General features: G+C 35.1%; 1 long non-coding RNA gene across 2 annotated transcripts; it reads right to left on the bottom strand.

Annotated features, from left to right (window-relative positions):
• Positions 1 to 374: 374 nt before the first annotated feature.
• Positions 375 to 8,023, bottom strand: LOC146905315 (uncharacterized). 2 transcript variants are annotated; one of them, XR_015017744.1, is made up of 3 exons: positions 7,701 to 8,017; positions 7,467 to 7,604; positions 375 to 453 (listed from the first exon to the last, which is right to left on the bottom strand). It is a non-coding gene; the product is annotated as an uncharacterized LOC146905315 (long non-coding RNA). The 2 variants fall into 2 exon arrangements; XR_015017745.1 differs by lacking the exon at positions 375 to 453 and adding an exon at positions 3,972 to 4,861 and having other exon boundaries at positions 7,701 to 8,023.
• Between the last annotated feature and the right edge of the window lie 1,593 nt (positions 8,024 to 9,616).

The raw sequence follows: 9,616 nt of genomic DNA, 5'->3' as shown, positions 1-9,616 counted from the left end.
TAGACCACCTAAGGAATTAGGGGCTGTAGTTTAAAAAGAGGGTCCTAACTCAAGGGATTGATTAGGGCTAATTTGTTAACTATCGTGAAACTAGAGAATCATTAGTAATAATAGGTGCAGTAACCAATTAGGGGAAACATAGAGGATTCAAAGACCTGATCTCATCTCTCTCCATATTTTCTTAATCAAACCTATTTCTTTTATTTGATTTCTTAAAATCAAACCAAATCTACTGCCTAGTGGCAAACTAAAATAAACCTTTATACATCCTATTTTTATAACGCAATTGAATTATTGAAGTTAAAAACAGTCCTCGTGGGATCGATATTTTTACTACTTCGATAGTATTTGGTGCACTTGCCAGAATTCTATCAACTCCGAAAAAGCAGTAAACGAGGAAGCTCCGAACTTTCCTCAAGCAACTCACCAATGCAAGCAACTACTCCTGCACGCCTACCCATCCATACGAATAAGGTAGGCGGTTAACCAAACGACCATTGGAGGTTAGTTCACAATTCACAATTAAACATAATCAAATGAAACATAACGACATAATTAAATTCCATTGATTAAATGACATTAAAGTAACTCGACATCATTATAATTCCACAAAATATACAAGAATAATAAAAGACAAGTACATCCACACAATTCACATATTCACCAATTTCACCAAGTATGTGAGTCACCAAGTTTCACAAATTTTCAACTAGTCACCGAGCACATAAGCATACATGACACATTTCACCATTTACCGAATGTATGTTATGCACCTAGACACAACTCTATATGCATGTGGTACCGATCACCTCAAGGTCATCACCTTAGATACATCTGTATCATAATCATCTTCATTTTGAATACAAAGTATTCGATCATCTTCATTGGATATAAATATCCTAAACATCTTCATTGGATATAAATATCCTAACTTATGATGCATGAATATATGACTCACTATCCACATGTTCAACAACAATTCATCTTCATTTTTCACCTTCATAATACATGCATGCATTCACCATCAATTTTATCATCATTTTGCATGTAATATTTCAACAACATAAAACATCATCATCATCATCATCATCATCATTAACAACATTCAACTCAAGTATCAACAAGTGGAACAAAGGCCTAAACAATCGTAACAGATCCACCTTAGGGCTAGCCACCCATAAGGACGAGTGTCTCGCCCCTAAACCCCGTACAGGGGGGACTAAACCTTGGCCGGTCATGACCCCCAAGGGCATAAAGACAACCAAAGGCACACGGACAACTTAATTCTTGCATGAAACAAAATGTATAAAGACAACCAACGTCGCATGGACAACACAATTCTTGCATGAAACAAAATGCATAAAGACATGAAAATCTCATCCGAACGCGACATGAATTAAAAATGCAATAACGCGAAGAGGGGGAGAAATAGGTGCGCGATCTGAGAAAATCTCCTTTGAAAGCGGCATGAATTAAAAATGAAATAACGCGAAGAGGGGGAGAAGGAGGAACATGATCATAGAAAATCTCCTCCGAACAAGGCATGAATTAAAAATGCAATAACGCGAAGAGGAGGAGAAGGAGGCGCGCAATCAGAGAGAATCTCCTCTGAACGCAGCATGAATTAAAAATGCAATAACGCGAAGAGGGGGAGAAGCAGGCGCGCAATCAAAGAAAATCTCCTCCGAACATGGCATGAATTAAAAATGAAATAACGCGAAGAGGGGTAAAGGAGGCGTGCGATCAGAGAAAATTTCATCTGAACGCGACATGAATTAAAAATGCAATAATGCGAAGAGGGGGAGAAGGAGGCGCACGATTATAGAAAATCTCCTCCGAACGTGGCATGGATTAAAAATGCAATAACGCGAAGAGGGGAAAAGGAGTCGTGCAATCAGAGAAAATCTTCTCTGAACGCGACATGAATTAAAACTGCAATAACGTGAAGAGCGGGAGAAGGGGGCGTGCAATCAGAGAAAATCCCCTCCGAATGCGGCATTAATTATAAATGCAAATATGCGAAGAGAGGGAGAAGGAGGCGCACGATCAGAGAAAATCTCCCCCGAATGTGACGTGAATTAAAAATAGGCTTAATTGCATGTTTGGTCCCTTATGTTTATTTTAGTTTTCAAGTTGGTCCCTTACGTTTTGAAAGTTTCAAGTTGGTCCCTTACGTTTTAAAAATTTTCAATTTGGTCCCTTACGTTTTGAAAGTTTCAAGTTAGTCCCTTATGTTTATTTTAGTTTTCAAGTTGGTCCCTTATGTTTATTTTAGTTTTCAAGTCGGTCCAAAACATAAGGGACCAACTTGAAAACTAAAATAAACATAAGGGACCAACTTGAAAACTAAAATAAACGTAAGGGACCAACTTGAAAACTAAAATAAACATAAGGGACCAACTTGAAACTTTCACAACGTAAGGGACCAACTTGAAAACTAAAATAAACATAAGGGACCAAACATGCAATTAAGCCTTAAAAATACAATAACGCGAAGAGTAAGAGAATAAGGCGCGCGATCAGAGAAAATCTCATCTGAACGCGACATTAATTAAAAATTCAAATAATGTGAAGAGGGGCAGAAGAAGGCGCACGTTCGCAAGAAATCTCTTCCGAACTCGGCATGAAATAAAAACAGCAATATGCAACGTATTAAGCAAAGAAATATGAAGCATGTGGAAAAACAAAACAACAGTCTGATACAAGACAACCGCCGGAGCGGAACATAATCTTAACAACCAAAAGAGAAAACAAAGCCCAAAATAGTATGGGCAAAGAAAATCAATTCATTCAAACATCCCCTGATCGGCGTGCTGATCCTCAGGCTGTGCCGACCGATGGGCCTCCAGCTCGGGATAAACTTTGGAGCAGTCGACCTTGAAAGGAGCTTGAAACAATTCCCCCTAGGCATGGGCATCCTTAAAACCATGCCTCCAACACTGTTCGACCAGAGTTGCCACCTCATTCGCTCTTCCTCGTTGAGACAAAACTTCCTCCTCCGCTAAGACTTTATCGGCCAAAGCTTTTTTTCAAAGCAACAACTTCCTTACCCACCGAAACCTTTGCCACCTGACCAAGGGATTCAATGTCCGCAGAAACAAGTTTGTTCACCGCATCACGGGACTGCAGTTCTTTCTCCAGAAGGGTGATCTTGGTATCAACCTCCTTAGCATGGGTCTTCCAAGAAACAGTCTGTGAAGACTCATCGACCAACCTCTGACTTAAAAGGTCACGCTCAGCATACAAGTCTGTCACCTGCTTGTCAAAAGAAGAAGGAGATTTTGTCGCCTCCTTGGCCTCCTTCTCAACATCCATAAGCTTGGCGGCAGTCTCGCTAAGCTTGGCTGCAAGTTTTTGGGTAAGCTCGCGAACTTCCCTCTCGGCCGCCTATCGGGCCTCCTTCGCAGCCACGTCCTTAGCTTCCTTCAGGGCCGCCTAGTGGAAAGTAGTGATGTGTTGAAGCCTTTCCTCTCCTTCCTCCAAGAGACGAGACATGTCATTTGCCGGACGTTTAGGGGCACCCCCCTTAACAATGTCATAGCTCGCTGTTTACTCTTGATCTGCCACCGATGGATTTGATGGACTAGATTGTGAATCATTGATATGTGTACTACGTACCATTTCTGGGAGTTTCTTCTTATTTCTTAAGAACATACACAACAAGAATCGCAAGATTTTAAATAGAACGAAAAAACTACTAAGAAACAATGCTTTTTCTGTTTGTTTCTGAAACAAAAAACACAAACAGTCCCACCGGGCGTGCCAATTTGTTTAACCTGGTTTTTGGTAAACAAACTTCCAAAACAGTTAACTTGAGAGATCAACCAGTAAATCTCGGGGCATATTGTGTTTATGTCTGGCAGAAAGTATGAATGTTCTTGATGTAAAATGCAAATGTAACTGCCAAAATCAAACACACGTCGAATTCGTTGAAGTAAATTGCTAAAAAGAAAAGAGTCTATTGCAAAGAATTTAAAGGATAAACTTAAATTGCATAAGTGAATGTAAAGTGATACACAGATTCATACATTTGTAACTTGTTTACTCGTTTGTCCTAATGTGCGGATAGTTTGAGTGTGTAAGTTTTGTGTGTATGTGAATTGTGACCTGTTTTTCCTATGAAAAACTCTTATTTATACTAAGTAACCGCTAATAATTACCCTAGACATCTTTTGAATTTCAATTGACATCTCTTCGACAGTAACTGCTGCTTGGCTTGTTGATCTAGCACCAACTTCTCTTCGATATCTTGCTTGTTTCATACCCTAGACAACTTTTAAGTTCATGAACTCGATCCAGCTAGTGCGTCAAACTCATTTAGATTCCTTCAAATCTTGAGTCAAACTTTAATTGACTGCATTTATTATAGCCTGTCGAAAATACAGGCTAACAAATTGGCCCCCCAAAAATGTCTTTTTCGTTTGTATCTTCAGATTGAAGAAGAAAATGACGTTTTTAAACCGTCATAGATAACATCACTATCATCAGTATCCAAAGGCAGTTGAAAAAAACCTTTTATGATGTCATCAAATCCCACTTAGTGAGCCACGTTTCAACTTTTGAGAACTGACACTTTATTCAATTTTTACTAACTATCAATTTAAGATATTGACACTAAAGCTGGCGATGAAATCTTGAAGGGAAGACTTCAACCATCTACCAGAAGGAGTAAGATCTCCCTCCGCGAAGGAGTAATCGGCGGCCGGCTTATCAAAATGATCTTTGGTCCAAAAATGTGGGAAAAGGGGCCTGTGCACCACGCCTTCCGAAGGAGCAGCCCTTTGTCTCAGTTCGTCCTGTATCTTACCAACCCTATGAATTAGAAACTCCTCAAACATCACTTAGGCTTGCCAGAACATACCTATATTTTGTGAAAATAATCTCCACTTCAAGACCTCAAACATCTAATTCCTCCCCTTATTAACTTAAGAGCACCATTTGCAGCATGACTTGGAACTATCACTATTTCAATATTTGAGGTAATACATCTCAAGTTGAACAACAAATTCATTACTTATGTATTATTACCTCAGAATATCATATCCCAAATCATTTACAAGCATGTCACATGTATAAATTATCAAATAATTCAAATAATCAAATCAAACTATTACGACAATTCAAGAGTAAAACACGAATTTTCACAATTGCATTAATCAAAAAAGTTTAAAATAATTTAAATCAATCAAGACCTTAATATAGTTTCTAACTCCTCTTTTAATCCTACATTTCCAGATTTTCACATTAGACGATTTTCACTCAAAAGATTATGACCATTTGTATTGATCCATGATGAAATCGTTAAAAATATTGTTTTCCCATTCATTACACTTATTTTACACTATGAATTTGAAATCATTTTCACCCCACACCTGTTTTTGATGCGTTTTCACACGCTAATCCTTGTCCCGCGGCAAAAATCTATTTTCCCATTAGAGGACGAGAAACTGCAACCTTTATTTTTTTTTACACAATTGATTGGCGCCAAATATATTTTTCTATACATTTTTCTGCATGGCTACATCTAAAATATGTCTCTTGTGGCATCTTCATTTTCTTTTTATTCCGTTATTGTTGTTCTCTCTCTCTCTCTCTAGTATATTAGTTTTTTTCTCTCTCACTTGACACATGGGCCAAAAATTCATTCAAACACACACAAACACACCTATATTATTTTTCTTTCGTCTCATGTTTTCTAGAAACATGGACCAATAACATAAACATACATTATTACTTATTTTATTCCCCCACTCAAATTAAAACATTATTCTCAAAATACTCATACTAAAATACTAGCATTTTAGACAATAATTAAAATAATAGTTATGACTTCTCACTAGATTCTCAACCACCACCTTCAAGCCCAAATCCAAATCTCTCTTTCACAATGTAGCCTCTGATGATGGCAATGGTCTGCTCAGCCTTGCTGCAACACCTCCATCAAACCCCATTTGGGCTCGGTCAAAACCAACACTGAATGAAATAGGTTTTTTATTTTATTCTTACTTGTTTTAGTTTTAAACTCTTATTTTTTGCATCATCTGATGGATTAAATGTTGGTTGTTCAATTTAAATCAAATTATGTCAAGGAATTCATATGGGTTTTTATTAGATCTGGTTTCTAGAAGACGACAATGAGCTTGTTAATTAACAGTGGCGATCTGATTTGTTATTGTTTTTAGTTTGTGGCTAACTTGTCATAATGTTTTGCAGATCCTTTTATCGTCGTTCAATAACATTTGTGAACCTCCTTGACTTTACGGAGGTTTTCTTGGTTAGCGAATGTTTGGTAATTTTTGGTGTTCGAGCAGTCAGATCTTTGGCTGGAGCATATGTTGTTTGTTGGTTTCTAATTGTTTATTTGGATTCTAGATTTGCAACAACGGTGACTCACATCATCGTTGTTTCTGTTCAAGTCATTGTTTTACGAAAGTTTGACAAAGGACTGTTAGACTAGAAATATCCACGAATACTTGTTGTTTTTTTTTGTTGCAATGGGTTGTCGGTGAGTGAACTTGTTTTCTGTATTGGCGTTCGAGTTCACTCATTCCTCTCAAGATCTTGGTTCAGTGCTGGTAAACGGTCATAAACCTCTTTTTATTTAAATTTGGTTTCATGTCCGTACGCAACAGGTTCGCTAAATTGTGCATTTTTGTGCAATAGTTTGCTTGCTTCAGACTTAGATTAGTAATTATTTGACCTTTAGGGAGGTTTTGTATCACCTATTTGGGTTGTTATTATTTGTTTTACTTTAATCTACGTTAGATGTTGCAGATCCATCTGCACCCATTTGTCTTTAAAAAAAAATATAGAAAAATATAATATCGATACATTAAATTAAACACTAAATCAAATTAAAAACATGTAGAAACACAACATGATCAGTACACATACAAAGTAAGGAAATAAGAAATAATATCATGAAAAAACTAGCACTCATATACCCGTAAAATCACTTGAAATAATAATTAACGATTATGGGATAAACATAGATAGATAAAAAAAAATGATTTCTGGAACATCAGAGGTGTTGCATGATTGAATCAAGGATGTGTGGTTTCTCATGTGTAGTGTTTTAATTGAAAATTTTAATTACTTTCGTCCCAAATTTCTAAAGTTTTAGATTCATAGTCCACATATGTTTTCATTGTAATATATTTAAATGTTTTTCCTTTAAGAGCATTTATATTTTTTTATTGGCCAGAACACCCCTTATACTCATTATTTATATATATATATATATATATATATATATATATATATATATATATATGTATGTATGTATGTATGTATGTATGTATGTATGTATGTGTGTCTTTGAAAAATATTTAACATACATTTAAGGCTATCAAAGAAATTGAAAGTTCAGAAAAATATATGAATATGTGAGAGAAATTATAAGAGTAATACCATTAGTGTGAGCAAATAAAGTGAAAGATTTATACGCAATAGAAAAATTTCATTACCTTAACAACTTTGAGGTCTTTACAATAACCTGTAACGCACCTCATAACAATAACCTTTAATGCACCTCATACTTTCTCGATAACTTTCAGGAGCAAACTTAAATGCTGTGTAACAATCGCTAGTACTTTCACATCGCACTGTAATGTTAGACAAAGATAAATAAATATTACAAAAAATGGTAAAAGATTATATAAAAAATCAACAAAAAAATCTGAATGAGGACATGACATAACCCAAAATCGATATGCCGTCAACAACAACAAGACATAAGGAAACCAAAAGGATCACAATATAAACAATTTTGAGAGTTTCAGCCATTTATTTTCACCTTTTCGTGTAACATATTTAAAATGGTTTGATCACATTATATACTAAAATCCCTCTTTTTATGTTTACATCAATTGAATAGTTTTTAATAAATATGTTGTTGGAAGAAACTTGTCTTTAAAATTAGAAAAAAAATATTAAATGTCTCTAAAGTATATTGTTGAATCATATTTGACCCTGTAACTCATATAATATATACTCCAATTTTTCAAATAATTACAGTTCATTTTTATTCACCAACCTTTCCTTATTATTTTTATTATTATTATTTATTTCTTATCTATTCTTTCATAATAGAGAGAAGAAAACCAACATTATATTATGTTGGTATGTGATAAGTGCAATTTCTAGCATAAAAGTATTGAGTTTATTGATCCACAAAGACATGGAAAATGAACCATTCATTTATTTTGATAATTATTATTGATACTAGCGTTCCTTTTATCTTGCAATTTCAAAATGGGAATTTTGAATTTATAGATCCACCAAGACATGGAAAATGAACCATTCATCTATTTTCGTAAAAATGACATCATTAAACAATAATGGAAACACATGCATGTCCACCAACAATGGTTAATTTGGTGGCAATTGCAATCGGTGAGAAGTAATCACTTAAAATATTGATTGTACGACAACCATTGAATTTAGTAGTAACAAAAAGGTAAATAATCAATTAGTGAATAAAAAGTATAGACGAAAAGGTAACACATCAATTGATGAATAAAAAGGCAAATAATAAAAAAAAAAAATTGGTACAAGGCAAATAATTAATTTTAATACATTGGATCTTCTTTATTATGGCTTCTATTTTTATTTTATAAAATGAATTGATTTTTACATGATTATGTTGCATTATGCCGATGTGGCACGTCCATGTAACAATGTCACCCTTTGTTCAAAACCTCTTCTTAAGTTTGTTGGAACAAAATGTGTTTAACGATAAACCTTTGAGAGTTTTGATGATAACAAGGTATTAAAAATTGTCAATTGGATAAGCTAATATTTGTTCAAGTGTACAGGACCATAGACAAAAATTTGACATCTTAAATAGGTTCTGGAAGAACAAAAGAGAGCTAAGGAATCAACAATAAGGAAGCTTAAAGCATCTGCAGAGAAGTGCTACTGAAGTCAAAGTGCTCCTGAAGTGATGACATCATCAAAAGTAAGTTCATCAGAAGCATCTCATTAGAAGCAAGTTCATCACCAGAAGCTGAAGTTCATCAGGAGACGCAAGACATAAAGCTTCAAAAGTTGTTCAATGGATTTAAACTCGTCTAAGCATTGCAGAAGACTGGAAGAGTGAAGCAACAGTCATTTTGAAAGGATTTGAAGGCATTGGATGCTTATTCTTCAAAGAGCGTTGACAAAGTACAATTGTACGAATTGTACAACCACTACCTCCACTACTCTGTTTTTGTCTCTGCTACAAGACAAGAAAAACAGCTCTGCCTGCAACGATGTTTCTTCACAATGGGAATAGATTTGAAATTGATCCTTCATAGAACAATAACCATATCAGGCAAAAGATCATTGGTGATTGATCAAGGCTTCAAACGAATCTATTTTGATGTGCTAGAAATTCACAACGTCTCTTTCACACCTCTATATAAAGGAGTGAAGACTTAGAGATTGGCAAAGGACTCAACAACAATTTACAAGTGCCAAAACTCTGCTGAAATTGTTCTGCATTCAAAAGTTCACTTAGAATTTCTTTTCAACTTTCATATCTTGGAAATTCTAGAGTCTTAAGAGTTTGTATCTGATTTGTATTGTGAACACCACTGATTGTATATCAAGTGTTCAATCTCAAACAATTTTC

Source organism: Medicago sativa, chromosome 7, assembly GCF_051527215.1.
Source record: "Medicago sativa cultivar Bolivia chromosome 7, Bolivia_mono, whole genome shotgun sequence".
Taxonomy (NCBI): domain Eukaryota; kingdom Viridiplantae; phylum Streptophyta; class Magnoliopsida; order Fabales; family Fabaceae; genus Medicago; species Medicago sativa.
Note: the sequence above shows the minus strand (reverse complement) of the source record. Positions and strands in the feature narration are given on the sequence as shown.